This window comes from Salvelinus fontinalis, chromosome 1 (assembly GCF_029448725.1).
Source record: "Salvelinus fontinalis isolate EN_2023a chromosome 1, ASM2944872v1, whole genome shotgun sequence".
Taxonomy (NCBI): Eukaryota; Metazoa; Chordata; class Actinopteri; order Salmoniformes; family Salmonidae; genus Salvelinus; species Salvelinus fontinalis.
The window spans coordinates 90,479,859-90,499,304 of record NC_074665.1 but is presented as its reverse complement, the minus strand read 5'-3'; the positions used below and the strand labels follow the sequence as shown (position 1 = coordinate 90,499,304).

At 40.8% G+C, this 19,446-nt stretch overlaps 1 pseudogene; it reads right to left on the bottom strand.

The window, feature by feature from the left end:
• Positions 1-4,589: 4,589 nt before the first annotated feature.
• Positions 4,590-19,189, bottom strand: LOC129861442 (inactive all-trans-retinol 13,14-reductase-like; annotated as a pseudogene).
• Between the last annotated feature and the right edge of the window lie 257 nt (positions 19,190-19,446).

The window sequence follows — 19,446 nt, the reverse complement described above, 5'->3', positions numbered from 1 at the left end:
TCCCATACTTCCGGCCTCTTGCCTGGTGGCACCGGTGGTGTGGGAGCTGGACGCGGACATCGAGCGGGCGTTACGTAAAAATGTTTGGAAGAAGCATTTTACAGTAACGTCGTTGAAGGTGGAAAATGAAGTACTGTTCTGAAATGAGTATGTTCTTTGTTTGAAAGGCCAAAGCAGTTGTACTTCAAAACCTTTCTAAATGTCTCCCCTCACATACAGCACTGCAATTGTGTGGATTTCCTCAATACCTATTTCCTCTGACCTGCAATTATCCCATATTGACATATATCGTTTCCAAATTAAACTGCCTCGTACTCAATTCTTGCTCGTACAATATGCATATTATTACTACTATTGGATAGAATACACTCTCTAGTTTCTAAAACCGTTTGAATTATGTCTGTAAGTGAAACAGAACTAGACTTAGAGCAATTCTCCTATGAGGATTTGAAAATGCTGAAATCTGCTCGCTGTTCCCAGACCTGTGGATAACTCTGACTGTCTTCTATTGGTTGAGATGCACTGCATACGCCTTCCCCTGGTTGTTAACGAATAGGGAGTCTTGAAATGGCGTCTCTACGTAGTTCCCAAAGTTTATAAATTGATTGGGAACGAGGTGATCATTCTTTCCACCTTCGCTCGGGCGCATTGAGGACCTGGGGACGTTCTTTTGGAACCATCGGTTATAGATCTCAGACATTTCCGGCTGTGTTTTTATTCGATATAGGTGTTGAAGACATCGTAATGTTGTTATTTTGAACCGAATTATATCAGTTTATCTCAGTATATTGCGATTTTTGGGTATTTATTTCCTTGGCGCTGTAGGAATGTGGGTATCTCTCTCTTTCGTGCTAATATTTACTGCTAATTGCAACTCTGAAGAGGACGTTCTCCAACCTATCAACGATTCTTTTTGACAAATGACACCTTTCCCAAAATTCTGATGAGAGTTCATCGAAAAGTAAGAACTATTTATGCCGATAATTCATTGTTCTGTTGAAAAATGTCAAATGCATGAAACGCCACTGCTTGCAGTGTAGCCTTGCGTTATCGCAGCCTGTATTGCGCAATAAGGTTAATTTAAAAAATGTAACCCAGCGATTGCATTAAGAACTAATTTGTCTTTCAATTGCTGTCCAACCTGTATTTTTTTAGTCAAGTTTATGAATAGTTTTCGATAAGAGTAGGTGGCCTTCCAAGATGGCGCCGGACAGATTGCTTGAGCTCTTGGCTACTTTTCTCATTGTATAAGCACAATTTGTGCCGCTAAATATGCACATTTTCGAACAAACTCTATATGCATTGTGTAATATGATGTTACAGGACTGTCATCTGAAGAATTCTGAGAAGGTTAGTGAAAAAATTAATATATTTTAGTGGTTTATACGTTATAGCTATTTTTGCCTTGAATCAATGCTGTTGTAATGTTCGCTATTGTGCTAAGCTAATATAATGCTATATTGTGTTTTCGCTGTAAAACACTTAAAAAATCTGAAACATTGGCTGGATTCACAAGATCTTTGTCTTTCATTTGCTGTACGCTGTGTATTTTTCAGAAATGTTTTATGATGAGTAATTAGCTAATACATGATGGTCTCTGTAGTTATTCTAGTCATTTTAGTGAGAGTTGTGATGGGGGCTGCAATAGTAAACTATGATTTATACCTGAAATATGCACATTTTTCTAACAAAACCTATGCTATACAATAAATATGTTATCAGACTGTCATCTGATGAGGTTGTTTCTTGGTTAGTGGCTATTTTTATCTTTATTTGGTCGAATTTGTGATAGCTACTGATGCAGTAAGAAAATGGTGGAGTATGGAAGTGGTTTCTTTTGCTAACGTGTTTAGCTAATAGATTTACATATTTTGTCTTCCCTGTAAAACATTTTAAAAATCAGAAATGATGGCTTTAGTCACAAGATGTGTATCTTTCATTTGGTGTCTTGGACTTGTGATTTCATGAACATTTTATTATGTGATATCCCTGTGGCTTTAGGCTAGGCTATGCTAGTCAGCTTTTGTGATGGGGGGCTCCCGGATCCGGGTTTGGTAGGCGTTAGAGGTTATTAATGTTTCCTTTAAACACAATTCTCAACATGTTGTCCATGTCCTTTACCGAAAAGAAGATAATTTTGCTCAGTTCTATTGTGTTAATACAGAGATACATTCTGTTTTGTGCTGAAACAAATATTGACTTTGACAGTAGCCTACAATGAATTTGATTTGATTATGAATAAATTATTTAAAAAATGATTTGATTAGAATTTTAAAGGTTTCTTATAATATGCCATAGGAGGACTTACAGTGCATTGGGAAATAATTCAGATCCCTTCCTTTTTACATGTTTTATTACGTTACAGCCTTATTCTAAAATGGATTAAGTCAATGTTTTTCCTCAATGGCAAAGTGAAAACAGAAATACCTTATATATATATACACTGCTCAAAAAATAAAGGGAACACTTAAACAACACAATGTAACTCCAAGTCAATCACACTTCTGTGAAATCAAACTGTCCAATTAGGAAGCAACACTGATTGACAATAAATTCCACATGCTGTTGTGCAAATGGAATAGACACCAGGTGGAAATTATAGGCAATTAGCAAGACACCCCCAATAAAGGAGTGGTTCTGCAGGTGGTGACCACAGACCACTTCTCAGTTCCTGCTTCCTAGCTGATGTTTTGGTCACTTTTGAATGCTGGCGGTGCTCTCACTCTAGTGGTAGCATGAGACGGAGTCTACAACCCACACAAGTGGCTCAGGTAGTGCAGCTCATCCAGGATGGCACATCAATGTGAGCTGTGGCAAGAAGGTTTGCTGTGTCTGTCAGCGTAGTGTCCAGAGCATTGAGGCGCTACCAGGAGACAGGCCAGTACATCAGAAGATGTGGAGGAGGCCGTAGGAGGGCAACAACCCAGCAGCAGGACCGCTACCTCCGCCTTTGAGCAGGAGGAGCACTGTCAGAGCCCTGCAAAATGACCTCCAGCAGGCCACAAATGTGCATGTGTCTGCTCAAATGGTCAGAAACAGACTCCATGAGGGTGGTATGAGGGCCCGACGTCCACAGGTGGGGGTTGTACTTACAGCCCAACACCGTGCAGGACGTTTGGCATTTGCCAGAGAACACCAAGATTGGCAAATTCGCCACTGGCGCCCTGTGCTCTTCACAGATGAAAGCAGGTTCACACTGAGCACATGAGCACATGTGACAGACGTGACAGAGTCTGGAGACGCCGTGGAGAACGTTCTGCTGCCTGCAACATCCTCCAACATGACCGGTTTGGCGGTGGGTCAGTCATGGCGTGGGGTGGCATTTCTTTGGGGGGCCGCACATATGCTCGCCAGAGGTAGCCTGACTGCCATTAGGTACCGAGATGAGATCCTCAGACCCCTTGTGAGACCATATGCTTGTGCGTTTGGCCCTGGGTTCCTCCTAATGCAAGACAATGCTAGACCTCATGTGGCTGGAGTGTGTCAGCAGTTCCTGCAAGAGGAAGGCATTGATGCTATGGACTGGCCCGCCCGTTCCCCAGACCTGAATCCAATTGAGCACATCTGGGACATCGTGTCTCGCTCCATCCACCAACGCCACGTTGCACCACAGACTGTCCAGGAGTTGGCGGATGCTTTAGTCCAGGTCTGGGAGGAGATCCCTCAGGAGACCATCCGCCACCTCATCAGGAGCATGCCCAGGCGTTGTAGGGAGGTCATACAGGCACGTGGAGGCCACACACTACTGAGCCTCATTTTGACTTGTTTTAAGGACATTACATCAAAGTTGGATCAGCCTGTAGTGTGGTTTTCCACTTTAATTTTGAGTGTGACTCCAAATCCAGACCTCCATGGGTTGATAAATTTATTTCCATTGATAATTTTTGTGTGATTTTGTTGTCAGCACATTCAACTATGTAAAGAAAAAAGTATTTAATAAGAATATTTCATTCATTCAGATCTAGGATGTGTTATTTTAGTGTTCCCTTTATTTTTTTGAGCAGTGTATATAGGTATTCAGGCCCTTTACTATGAGACTTGAAACTGAGATCAGGTACATGCTCTTTCTATTGATCATCTTTGAGATGTTTCTACAACTTGATTGGATTCCACTTGTGGTAAATTAAATTGATTGGACATGATTTAGAAAGGCACACACCTGTCTAGATAATTCCCATAGTTGAAAGTGCATGTCAGAGCAAAATCTGAGGCATGTGGTCGAATGAATTGCCCGTAGAGATCCGAGACAGGATTGTGTAGAGGCACAGATCTGGCGAAGGGTAACACAACATTTCTGCAGCATTGAAGGTCTACTTTTCAAGGGAAAAGGAAGCTAGGTTAAGGATACTGTATCCCATTAAACCGGATGTTAGTGGTTTCTTCTGATTGCGCATAGGCTACCTTACTGTAGAAGTAATGTGTAGGGTGAAGCTGGCCCTAGACGGTGATCTTGGGTCAGTTTGAGATTGTCCCAAACAAATGATTAAGGTTAGGATTAGGGGAAGCTGATCGTAGATTTGTATTTATAGGGGAAACTTCACCCGGGAGCATAGAAGTAGAAATAAAGTGCAGTCTCCTCACTCGAGCTTCTAGGCCAGCCTGGCCATCTCTCTGATTATCCGCTTCTTCAGCTTCTTCTTGAGGAAGAGGAGGTCGATGTAGACTATGTGGTCCAGGACCATGGAGGCACACAGGAGACCGCCGTGCAACGCTCCTGCTATCCCACAGCTGAAAACATCCACACACACCATATAAGGTGGCAAAGATGGCCTGGAGCTATGCAAGCTCCCTGACATACTTAAACATCTCAATCAGACAAGAGTTTGTAACTGTGAAAAGTCTTTAAAACATAGTAAAACATCGCAATCAGACAAGAGTTTGTAACTGTGAATAGACTTAACATGTGCCTATTTAACTCAATAGACTTTACAACATGTGACTATATAACTCAATAGTCTTTACAACATGTGACTATATAACTCAATAGACGTTACAACATGTGACTATATAACTCAATAGACGTTACAACATGTGACTATATAACTCAATAGACGTTACAACATGTGACTATATAACTCAATAGACTATACAACATGTGACTATATAACTCAATAGACTATACAACTCAATAGACTATACAACATGTGACTATATAACTCAATAGACTATACAACATGTGACTATATAACTAAATAGTCTTTATAACATATGACTATATAACTCAATAGACTATACAACATGTGACTATATAACTCAATAGACTATACAACATGTGACAATATAGCTCAATAGACTATACAACATGTGACAATATAACTCAATAGACTATACAACATGTGACTATATAACTCAATAGACTATACAACATGTGACTATATAACTCAATAGACTATACAACATGTGACTATATAACTCTATAGACTATATAACTCAATAGACTATACAAAATGTGACTATATAACTCAATAGACTATACAACATGTGACAATATAGCTCAATAGACTATACAACATGTGACAATATAACTCAATAGACTATACAACATGTGACTATATAACTCAATAGACTATACAACATGTGACTATATAACTCAATAGACTATACAACATGTGACTATATAACTCAATAGACTATACAACATGTGACAATATAACTCAATAGACTATACAACATGTGACTATATAACTCAATAGACTATACAACATGTGACTATATAACTCAATAGTCTTTATAACATGTTACTATATAACTCAATAGACTATACAACATGTGACTATATAACTCAATAGTCTTTATAACATGTTACTACATAACTCAATAGTCTTTATAACATGTTACTATATAACTCAATAGACTATACAACATGTGGCTATATAACTCAATAGACTATACAACATGTGACTATATAACTCTATAGACTATACAACATGTGACTATATAACTCAATAGACTATACAACATGTGACTATATAACTCAATAGACTATACAACATGTGACAATATAACTCAATAGACTATACAACATGTGACTATATAACTCAATAGACTATACAACATGTGACTATATAACTCAATAGTCTATACAACATGTGACTATATAACTCAATAGACTATACAACATGTGACTATATAACTCAATAGACTATACAGCATGTGACTATATAACTCAATAGACTATACAACATGTGACTATATAACTCAATAGACTATACAACATGTGACTATATAACTCAATAGACTATACAACATGTGACTATATAACTCAATAGTATTTATAACATGTGACTATATAACTCACTAGACTATACAACATGTGACTATATAACTCAATAGACTTTATAACATGTGACTATATAACTCAATAGTCTTTACAACATGTGACTATATAACTCAATAGTCTTTACAACATGTGACTATATAACTCAATAGACTTTATAACATGTGACAATATAACTCAATAGACTTTACTGCTAATGCACATTTCATCTCACTTTATAGAGGATTTCATCCTTAGGAGAAGCATTAGAGGTGAAGCTCCAGGAGTGTAACCTGAGATGAAAGGTTTTTGACATGGGTGGAGCAGCATGGAAGAGGTCCCTTTTGTGCTCAGTGGAGTACTGCGCTCTGCACTGGGCTCCCAAGTAGTGCATGTTAGTTAGGGGGGTCACAACGTCCTGGAACACTAAATGGAGAACAGAGCATAGAGACATTAGCAATAGTTATTTGACTGCTAATTGATTAATTGAATTAACATGTATTAATCTCTAAACCTCTACAAACTCCCAAACACAGAGAGAGCGTGAGCGAGATTCAATAAACACTATGTTTGTTAAAAGGCATTTTATTCCACCCTTTTCTCTCAGCTTGGGGAAAAGGGTGCATGCCCAGTCAAATTAAAATGTTGTAGTTGGTATAGTCATCTCCCCATTTCCTTACTGAGGTACCCTTCTATTCCTCAAACCACTCATGTTTCACCATGGTCAATATTATTATGCATGATTTCTCTGGAATGTAACATGGTATATACAGTACATCAGACAAAGAAGTACACACCCTTTGACTACATTATCTCTGGTATTCAGTGTTACAGTATCCTACCTCGTCTTGGCCGTAGCATCTTTGGCAGAGGGGAAGGTGACGAACATCATGGGGATATTATCAGGTTCATCCTCTTTACTCATGGCAAAGAACCCTCCCATCCTACACAAAACAACAAGGCTGTAAACATCTGGAGAATGCTAGAATGATGATGCATCAATGAAACTAGTCTTCATATACAGCTGTAGGCTATATATGGATGCCATAGTAACTGCTTGTACTCATTGTTTATACAGCAGCGCCACCTTTTGAGTACAGAGAGTGATATCATCTCATGTCAATCTTGAAAGAGCACTCGGTGATGGTACTTAGGAGCCTTCCATATCATTATGAAGAAGAAGCTGGTGGCGACAATACCCAGCTCCTCTTGGGTTCCATGAAAGCCAGAGATAATGATCCGTTGCTGTGCTTCATCATGTCAGACGTTACTGCTAGGAAGAAAGTATTTTGCCATAAACCCATAGCAAGACACGATAGTAGTAAGACAGAACACCATAAGGCAACACAAATCGAATGGATCGATCTGTCAGTCGATTGATACACCAATGCCATGATTACTGTATGTATGTGATAACCTTTGTATGCTTGCAATGCGCAATGATGGAAAAGTACTGGGTAAATGGAGATGTACTGCTTTAGTTCTCAGGCTGAGAACTGTCTGCACCTGCTGGTAGTCACACAGCCTCAAGGCCGAGATAGAGGGAGAAACCACAGTCTAGACATGTTTTTCTCATCTTCGATACTTTGTATCTAATCCAATGCAACAATGTTAAGATATGACTGATGGTAGGTTGTACAAAGAGTGTGGTCTCCTGTTTCGCCACACAGATCTTTACTATAGACTACTGAGGTTCTCTGCATGTGAATCTCTGTCTGCAATTGCATTTTATTACTAAAGAGTTTTATTCCAAGGTTCCTGTGTCATCTATCTGGAAGATTGATTGTTAAAGGAAACTTACATCACCCCATGCAAAGGACCACCCGACATTTGGCGAGCTTGCCTGGAGTGAGTGACCACTGCGTCTGGATTATCTTCGTCCCGCTGTGCAGCGCATCAAATTATAAGGTAAGCAGACGCCTGTTAAACCAAAAGTCTGAAATTAGAAAAAGCACTGTGTGGTTGATGACTCATTCCAGTATGTAAGTGGCACCTCACTCATGTGGTTGATAATTACAGGAACAGTCGATACCTACATGTATGTATAAGCCCGTATATGATGTATATGTGACAAATGACACAGAATTCCAGGTGTAACAGTTAGAAATTCATGAGGGTCTAATGGAACCTTGTGTGAGGAACTTGGTTATAGATTAGGATGAACCAAGTCAGTACTGAGGTACTGGGTGACAAGTGATTGAAAGTGTTATATGTGCATGGTGTCCTTAACTGAGGGAGGACACTGGTTTTATGTATGGTGTTCTTACCTGAGGGAAGACACTGGTTTTATGTATGGTGTTCTTACCTGAGGGAGGACACTGGTTTTATGTATGGTGTTCTTACCTGAGGGAGGACACTGGTTTTATGTATGGTGTTCTTACCTGAGGGAAGACACTGGTTTTATGTATGGTGTTCTTACCTGAGGGAAGACACTGGTTTTATGTATGGTGTTCTTACCTGAGGGAAGACACTGGTTTTATGTATGGTGTTCTTACCTGAGGGAAGACACTGGTTTTATGTATGGTGTTCTTACCTGAGGGAAGACACTGGTTTTATGTATGGTGTTCTTACCTGAGGGAGGACACTGGTTTAATGTATGGTGTTCTTACCTGAGGGAGGACACTGGTTCTATGTATGGTGTTCTTACCTGAGGGAGGACACTGGTTTTATGTATTGTGTTCTTACCTGAGGGAAGACACTGGTTTTGTTATGATTTTTGTATAATTGGTGGGATTATAGATTTGGTGTGGGGCAATTGTTGTATGAGTTGAGTGTATTTGATAACAGTGAATGGATGGATATATGCTAGTTAATATCAAGAATTTCTCTGTACTGAAATAAATCTAGACTGGTATAGACAACAAGTCTTTAAGACTAGTACAAGAAGGGATACATTTGCAAATTGCATATTGGGAAAGACGTGAGTTTACTCTTCCATTATATCCACATGTATTTTAACCCCCATACTGAAGTTAAAATACAATTGAAACCAATTGTGGTTATTTACCACACATATGTGGAACCATTTACAGTAGTTTGGTTAGTGAGTGATTGTAGTGAAACTAAAGAAGAAGAAGGGTTAGAGAAAATAGAACTGCGTTGGGTATATCATCCTATGTTAGGTTCTACTTCCCGTATACGGGGATAGAACTGGGGTTTTCTACAGTACCATACAGATAAGTCACTCAGTCCGCATTACAAAGAACCTGATTAAAAGAAAATTAAGGGGCACCATGACAGATTCAACTAAAGGCAGTGCAGAGACAGTGGGTCCCACACCAATGAAACATATTATTCCTAAACAATATTTACAGGACAAATATCCCTACTTGAAAACTGACCTGGACTGGGTGTTTTGTAAATGCAATAAATGGACAAACAAAGAAGAAAAGTACAGATATCCGGTCACAGGAACATTTGATAAGACTAAGTGTGATGTGATAAGTGACATAGTCAAGGGAAGGCAAGGCAGTAAGAAGAAGAGTAATAAGGTTACCATACTGTCAGCCACTATATTGGGACTCATTCAGACTGAAGGACAGACGTTTTATGCTCAAAGTCAGTTGAAACAGTTGAAGAGTCAAAGGGTGGCGGAACAAGTGAAAAAGAGAGACCCAGGATGTGGGCCCCTTCACCCTACAGCTCCCCCACCTTATGCAGATAAAGAAGGAGGTGTAGAAGTGAGTGAGTTTATAGCCTTTAATAGCTACTGGTACAAATGTAATTACTAAGGGGGAACTAATGAAAGAAGATGAAGAAGAAGAGTGTTCTCGAAGAACAATGGAAAGACTTAAGGCATAAGTCTGCGAACACCGAAAACAACTGAGGGAACAACAGGATGATGATTCTGAGGAAAACATGAGACCATATGACAAACTAAGAGAGGTGAACCTGACATGGTGATGAACACTCCTGCTCCTACAGCGCTCCCAAGTGGGCTTGCGCCGCAACCACAGCCCATAGTGCTTATGTACAGTTTCCCCTTCAGACCTATGGGAACCCACAACCATGGGGCCTACCATCACTCAGAATGCCACCTATGCAATGCTGGGGGTGTGGACAATTTGGACACATGAGGAACCAATGTCCACAAAATCCTCAATATCAAGGATGGGCTACAACACCTGGAGTGAACTGAAGAGGGAGAGGAAATTTCAGAGGAGGAAACAGAGGAGGATACCAACAACAAGGTGGATATCAACAGCAACCCCAAACCTATGGAGAACCTCCCCAGCAGGCACAAGGAGGTTACCAGCCTGGTCCTGGCCACCAAGGAGGACTCGGAGGAAATCAACCACAGAGAGGGGGAAGAGGAGGTGTCTGGCCACAAGGAAATCAGAACACCAACAGTTCCTACTTTCCTGATAATCAGCAATATAGAGGCCCAACCCCTTTCCTCCAGTGTCCCCACTACATGTTGGAAGATGGGAAAAAGAAGCCAATAATCAAACTTCGGATACATGGAAGAACTATCCTATTCTTAATTGACACTGGAGCCCACTGTTCCTGCTTAGGTGCACCAGGACAAATCCTGGCTCCACCTATAACCAAACGGTCTGTAAGAACTGTAGGTGTCTCGAGAACTCCACAAGAATTGTACTGGACTGAACCATTGATAATTGACATGGCGGAAGGAGAAATATACAAGGCTCCTTTTCTAAGACCAACTGAGCCATGTCTACAGGGGAATATCTGCCATAATTCATGAAATAGGACTGAGGTAGCTAATTGTTTATTTTCTGTGCCCCCCCCCAGTGTTCCCCTAAGGACTCCAGTGTTGTGATCAATGCTATTCTGTTGCACCACTAGAAGAGAGATACTACCCTAATACTCTACTGTTGCACCACTACAAGAGAGAACCTACCCTAAAGGAGGAGATCTCCTACCAGATCATCCCTGTCATCCAGAAGTCTGGAGGCAATGTCCTGGTCAGATTTTTGGGTGGTCCTTTGCATGGGGTGATGTAAGTTTCCTTTAACAATCAGTCTTCCAGATAGATGACACAGGGACCTTGGTATAACACTCTTTAGTAATAAAATGCAATTGCAGACAGAGATTCACATACAGAGTACCTCAGTAGTCTATAGTAAAGATCTGTGTGGCGAAATAGGAGACCACTCTCTTTGTACAACCTACCATCAGTCATATGTGGTAGGTTGTTCTACATTGTTGCATGATGCTTCTACATTGTTGCATTGGATTAGATACAAAGTATCTAAGATGAGAAAAACATGTCTAGACTGTGGTTTCTCCCTCTATCTCGGCCTTGAGCCTGTGTGACTATCAGCAGGTGCAGGCAATTCTCAGCCCGAGAACTAAAGCAGTACATCTCCATTTACCCAGTACGTTTCCATCATTGCGAATTGCAAGCATACAAAGGTTATCACATATATACAGTAATCATGTGTTGGGGTTTGTTTCCTTTGTCCTTGTCAATCATTTACTCATTGGTGAAATTAGCATTATGACAATATCTTTAATTAACCCCTTGTTCGGAGCCTAGAATAGAATAATATAGAAAATAATAGAATAGTATAGTTTATACAACGGGTGGGTCTAATCCAGTGTCTATTGCCGGTGTCTATTCCACACGTTACCACCATCTAAATCTAGGAATGACTATTTACTCTGTTCCATCTGACTGCGCAATCCACTGTCTCATCAGCCCAGCCAGGCAATTTATAAACTTTATCACCACTATAAAAATAATCTAGATATTATCTCACATTTCTTTAAGACTAACATTTAGTTTTCAACAGCGGAGATTTATATAAACCTTGCGGTCTGTCTCTCCGTCATTTGCAACATTGTTTCAATATTCAAATACGATCTCCAGCTGTTGCATAGTAATGAACGTGTCGGGAGTCGGGATTCGGGATGAGAGACAGGCAGACAGCTTTTCTCAGCCAGTCGAAATCATGAATCAGCATAATTTTTACGGACATATACAAAGAACTATCAATAGAAAACAACAGGTAAAGTGCAGCTAGATTGAAATCTTTCCACTTTCAGTTTGAAGTGTTGTTGGCTAGCTCCTCTGAACAACAGTGTCCTGACGAGAGAGCACATTTTCTACGCCAGGTGAAATCGCGGAACATTAGCTTATTGTTATGGATGTATCCAAATAAATGTCACTAGAAAACAGCTTAAACAAATCAAATGCAGCTACTTTGTTGTAATTCTGGCTGCACTGTTTGACCTGACTGTAAGTTAGCCTTAGATGGCTAGCTAGCAAGCAATGGATAAGAATGTTGCCAGCCAGTAAGGCAATGGAACATTTAGAACGAATGACTGTGTCACGATCGTCATAATAAGCGGACCAAGGCGCAGCGGGATATGAGTACATCTTCTTTTAATAGAGATGACTAAACACGAAAACGAACACTTTTACAAAACAAAACAACAAACGACCGTGAAGCTATAAACGAAAGTGCACACACAAGCTACTAACGTTCAACATAGACAATTACCCACAAACACCTAAAGCCTATGGCTGCCTTAAATATGGCTCCCAATCAGAGACAACAATAAACAGCTGTCACTGATTGAGAACCAAATCAGGCAACCATAGACTTTCCTAAACACCTACATTGAACACAACCCCATACATACTACAAACCCCCCTAAACAATACACACACCCTAAACTAGACAAAAACACACAAACATCCCATGTCACACCATGACCTAACTAAACTAATAAAGAAAATGAATATAACAAAGGCCAGAGTGTGACAGACTGGGTCGCATCCATAAATACAGAACAAAAAGACTTAACGACTGGGCCACTCTGGCAACCGAATGGATAGAATGAACAACCAGCCGGCTTAGGTTGCAACCCTAGATTTGTGTAGGGACTATATCTTTTGGAAGGATGAAATAGTAAGAGTAAATTCATCAAAACTAACGTTGTCAATTAAAATATGTGAATCATTATTTGAATATGTTGGTAACCCATTGTATAAAAGTGGTATTCCCCACCTGTGCCAATATATCCTCCAAACACCTGCTTCTTGGGCATTATCACTTACATATAATCTAGAATGTTAAGTCTATCTACCGTAGAAGAGGTAGTTTAAGATGATGTGAAGGTGTTCAAGGTGTTGGTGGTCAAAGTGCTGACCAGGTCTGTAGCTCCAGTACCAGAGAGGGTAAAGACGGAGGAGCAGAAGTTGGTGATGCCTGACTTCAGTAGGAACAAAGCCAGCCAATCGGGGATCAGCTTCAGAGAGGCCAGGTAGTGGGAGATCAGCTTCAGAAAGGCCAGGTAGTGGGGGATCAGCTTCAGAGAGGCCAGGTAGTGGGAGATCAGCTTCAGAGAGGCCAGGTAGTGGAGGATCAGCTTCAGAAAGGCCAGGTAGTGGGGGATCAGCTTCAGAGAGGCCAGGTAGTGGGGAGATCAGCTTCAGAAAGGCCAGGTAGTGGGGAGATCAGCTTCAGAAAGGCCAGGTAGTGGGGGATCAGCTTCAGAGAGGCCAGGTAGTGGGGAGATCAGCTTCAGAAAGGCCAGGTAGTGGGAGATCAGCTTCAGAAAGGCCAGGTAGTGGGGAGATCAGCTTCAGAAATGCCAGGTAGTGGGGGGATCAGCTTCAGAAAGGCCAGGTAGTGGGGAGATCAGCTTCAGAAAGGCCAGGTAGTGGGAGATCAGCTTCAGAAAGGCCAGGTAGTGGGGAGATCAGCTTCAGAAAGGCCAGGTAGTGGGGGGATCAGCTTCAGAAAGGCCAGGTAGTGGGGGATCAGCTTCAGAGAGGCCAGGTAGTGGGGGATCAGCTTCAGAGAGGCCAGGTAGTGGGAGATCAGCTTCAGAGAGGCCAGGTAGTGGGGGATCAGCTTCAGAGAGGCCAGGTAGTGGGGGATCAGCTTCAGAGAGGCCAGGTAGTGGGAGATCAGCTTCAGAGAGGCCAGGTAGTGGGGAGATCAGCTTCAGAAAGGCCAGGTAGTGGGGGGATCAGCTTCAGAGAGGCCAGGTAGTGGGAGATCAGCTTCAGAGAGGCCAGGTAGTGGGAGATCAGCTTCAGAGAGGCCAGGTAGTGGGGGATAAGCTTCAGAGAGGCCAGGTAGTGGGGGAACAGCTTCAGAGAGGCCAGGTAGTGGGGGATCAGCTTCAGAGAGGCCAGGTAGTGGGAGATCAGCTTCAGAGAGGCCAGGTAGTGGGAGATCAGCTTCAGAGAGGCCAGGTAGTGGGAGATCAGCTTCAGAGAGGCCAGGTAGTGGGGAGATCAACTTCAGAGAGGCCAGGTAGTGGGGGGGGATCAGCTTCAGAGAGGCCAGGTAGTGGGTCTTCTTGGCTGACACCTGGCATGATACAGATGGTCATTTGAAGTAAAAACATCAGTTAATATACTGTAGCGAAGTCAGAGAGTAGTCCCAACCACAACCAGGTCTTGAACTTTGGACATTGGGAGTGCCAACGAAACACCTCAGCGAAGTCAGAGGGTAGTCCCAGCCAGGGCTTGACGCTTGTACCATCAGCCAAACACCTCAGCAAAGTCAGAGGGTAGTCCCAACCAGGGCTTGAACCTTGGGGCTGTCAACCAAACACCTCAGCTGTTACCCCAAGAGATCCAAATATCTTGATGAGGTCACTAGGTAATGGCTTGAGGTGACTACAATACTGTTGATCCTCAGTTGATCACATCAGTGTTCTCATGACCAACAAATCCCCCCCACTGAAATAAAGTTTGTTCATGATTTTGAAAAACATTTTGATGGTAGCAACATCATCTGCTTCTTCAGGTGAGTCTACATCTCTGTCGTGCCGGTGAAGATGGTACTCGCATTTCTCCTCTCTCTCACCGATCTGGATGATGTCAAAGTGCTGGTCCAGCTTTACAAACTCCAGCTGGTCATCTGTGATCTGGTCGAAGGCAATATGCAGCAGACTGTTCTCATGGAGCTTGCTGATGTAGTGGAGACCTGGAAGGGACAATGGTGACAAATCATGTTTCAATAAGATGTTACAAAGGCCATTGACTGGGTCGTCACTATCTGGGCAAGTGGCAAAAACATAAATTGTAGAAACAGGTGGGTTTATCTTCTTAAAATACGATTTTAAACCTAACCCTTACCTTAACCACATTGATAAGCAAGCTTATGCCTTACCCTAAACTTAAATAAGACCAACGTACATTTTTACAATATAGCCAATTTTGGCTTTGCCACTTGCCCATCTAGTGGGAAACCATTGACTGTGTGAGGATAATGTACTACCCAAACTTTTAGAAGAGGGGGCAAGCGCTTCTTCTCAACACAGCTTGTTGTATGTGAATTGATCATTACATTTTGTGCCACATTAGATGCCATATGTGCTCATTTCAAATGTGTTAACTCCAAAGCAATGCATGATGCGTTGAATACTTGGAATACAACCTACTGTACTTTCTATGACACCTGGTCTATTGAGTACAAGTTATCAGTGAGAAACCCACAACAAGACCTCTGTCTTACCAATATCGAATTAAAATCCTTTCTCTATGTAGGTGTGACATCAGCCTCCTGATTGGTCATGCTGTTCCAGGACAAGGATCCTCTTGCCCAATTTGGTCAACGTGGCCGCCACCGTCAGGCCCCCGATGCCAATACCAATCACTATGACGTCCAGGTTCTGAGGCACTTTGTCAACATGAAAACCTCGACAGAAAACAAATGTGTAGTTCAAAAAGTGATAATTACAAATTGTTATTTTCCAATAAGATATATTTTGTTGACAACACATTTCCTTCCACAAAAACAACCAGGCCACGTGCAGTATGTATCTTTCTGTCTATGCCTCTTTCTTCTCTCAATCCTTGTCTGAAAATGGTGATACATCGTAAAATTAGGTGAGAAGTGACATTCAAAAGTGTAAGGTGTTAGGAGGTTGACATACAATACCTATCTTCTAATAACTTTCATGAATGTAAGTTATCTAAATGCATTCCTTGGGGCATTCCTTGTCTTTGCTCCTAGATGACTAAATAAATGACGTCTCTTCTCTTGGAGATGGGTTAGGCTGCTACCACAATCACAGTCCTAATCTAATTCAAATTAGACTAAGTCATATATCAAATTAAAACATGGGAGGATATAGCTTACCATAGATAATAACCCTCTCAACAGACACCTCATAGTAGCCATATCTAGGAAAGCCAAACTTCCAAAGGATGGGCCTAATATAGTGTACAATAAGTTACAATAAGTTTCGGAGTGATTCTGATTCTGATGTTGACGTAAAGAATATTTGCTGGTCTGTGGTATGTAATTAGGAGCAACCAGACGCTGCACTTGATATATTCATGAAATTGCTTATTCAAGTTACTAATAAGCATGCACCCATTAAGAAATTAACTGTAAAAACTGTTAAAGCCCATGGAAAGATGAGGAATTTAACTATTTTATGGTTGAGAGGGATGATGCAAAAGGAATGGCAAATAAGTCTGGCAGCCCAACTGATTGGCAAACATATTTAAAATAGAGAAATCATGTGACTAAACTAAATAAAAATAAACTATACTATGAAACACAAATAAATGATATAAAGAATGATGGTAAAAATCTTTGGAGTACCTTAAAACCTCTTAAGGATCAGACCCTTTTTTCCCATTACAGCCTAAAGACATACCCAAATCTAACTGCCTGTAGCTCAGGACCTGAAGCAAGGATATGCATATTCTTGATACCAATTGAAAGGAAACACTTAGACTTTTGTGGAAATGTAAAATTAATGTAGGAGAATATAACAGATTAGATCTGGTAAAAGACAATACAAACAAAAAAACATGTTTTCTATATTTTTTCCATCATCTCTGAAATGCAAGAGAAAGGCCATACATTGAGATGGGACTCTAGGTGTGATTTAGATGTTGTCCACAAGATGGAAGCAGTGTGTGTGCAAAGTTTCAGACTGATCCAGTGAAGAATTACATTACCACAATATGTTGTATTAAGTCTGCCAGGAGTTTGCCCAAATGTGCCAAATTGGTCAATTTATACATTTTCAAGTACATAACGACAGAGAACATACAAAAATGCTATGGTAATAAAAAATGTAAGTTTCCACACATCCAGGAATGTCATTCTTGATGGCTCATTAGCTTCCCTACAGAAAAGACTCTAACCTTCACACATCTAGATGCCGGGGTGGGTGTGGAGCCAGAGACAGCAGTGGGGTCAAACTGTAGAACCCAGTTCCTACATTTGAATATAAAAATGTATTTTTTCAAATGAAACTACACTATATTTTATCTCTGGGACCCTCATGATGACAAATCAGAGCAAGATTACTGAATGTAAGTACATTATATGATAGTTGACTAAAGGAAAAGGAGGACCTAGCACGCCCCCATTCTCATCGGCAGGGCTGTAGTGGAGCAGCTTGAGAGCTTCAAGTTCCTTGGTGTCCACATCACCAACAAACTATCATGCTTCAAACACCCCACGACAGTCGTGAAGAGGGCACGACAAAGCCTATTCCCCCTCAGCAGACTGAAAAGATTTAGCATGGGTCCTGAGATCCACAAAATGTTCTATAGCTGCATCACTGCCTGCTTCGGCAACTGCTCGGCCTCCAACCGTAAGGCACTACAGCGGGTAGTGTGTACGGCCCAGTACATCACTGGGGCCAAGAATTCAGCCACCCTAGTCATAGACTGCTTCTACCCCCAAGCCATAAGACCCCTGAACAGCTAATCAAATGGCTACACAGACTATTTGCATTGCCCCCCTCTTTTATGCTGCTGCTACTCTCTGTTTATTATCTATGCATAGTCACTTTAACTCTACCTACATGTACATATTACCTCAATTACCTCAACTAACCTGTGCCCCTGCACATTGACTCTGTACTGGTACCCCCTGTATATAGCCTCGCTACTGTTACTTTACTGCTGCTCTTTAACTATTTGTTACTTATTTTTCTTAAAACTGCATTGTTGGTTAAGGGCTTGTAAATAAGCATTTCACTGTATGGTCTACACCTGTTGTATTCGCGCATGTGACAAATACAATTTTATTTAATTGTATGTATTTACCTTCAGAGGTTTACCTTCAGAGTTCAAACCAGTTGCTGTGATAAAAGTGTTTTGTTGTGCACTATCCTCAAACAACAGCATGGTATTTTTTTTCTGTAATGGCTACTGTAAATTGAACACTGCAGTGAGATTAACAAGAATGTAAGCTTTCTGCCCATGTAAGACATGCCTATGTTCTGGAATTGGCTGTTGTTTACAACGTCACATTATCGCATATTGAGCAACAACTGTCCCGGCTCAGAACATCCTCAATTTGTTGGGGCATGGACTCTACAAGGTGTCGAAATCATTCCACAGTGATGCTGGCTCATGTTGACTCTAACCAGTGCATCCCACAGTTGTGCCAAGTTGGTTGGATGTCCTTTGATCTCCTATCAATTAGAACTACACTACTTCTATACATAATGCAATTAGAACCAATGGTGGAAAAAGTACCCAACTGCCATACTTGAGTAAAAGTAAAGATACATTAATAGAAAATGACTCAAGTAAAAGTGAAAGTCACCCAGTAAGATACTACTTGAGTACAAGTCTAAAAGTATTTTTATACAAAGTATACAAAGTAAATGTAATTGCTAAAATATATCTAAGTATCAGAAGAACAAGTATACATTTGTAAAAAAAGTCAAAAATATAAATAGTAAAGTAAAGAACAGATACCCCAAAAAACTACTTAAGTAGTACTTTAAAGTATTTCTACATAAATATTTTACACCACTGATTAGAACTGCATCATACTTATTTTTGAATAGCATTTGTTTCCATTCCTGATGACATTCCTGAGTGTTGGTTATATCATGCAATTAAATAATAAACAACTAAATACACAATTGGCATTGTGTATATTCACTATTCAATTATTTACAGCATCCTAGGAATACTGCTGGGAGATCTGGGCCGGCCTGTATCCACAAAGTGCCTCAGAATAGGAGTGCTGATTTAGGATCAGTTTGACCTGTTAGATCATAATGAACATGTTTGTGTGGACAGATCCTAGATCAACACTCCTACTCTGAGATGCTTTGTGGATACGGGCCCAGGTAGACAGATTACAAAATATATATTTCACCTTTATTTAACCAGGTAGGCTAGTTGAGAACAAGTTCTCATTTACAACTGCGACCTGGCCAAGATAAAGCAAAGCAGTTTGACACATAAAACAACACAGAGTTACACATGGAAT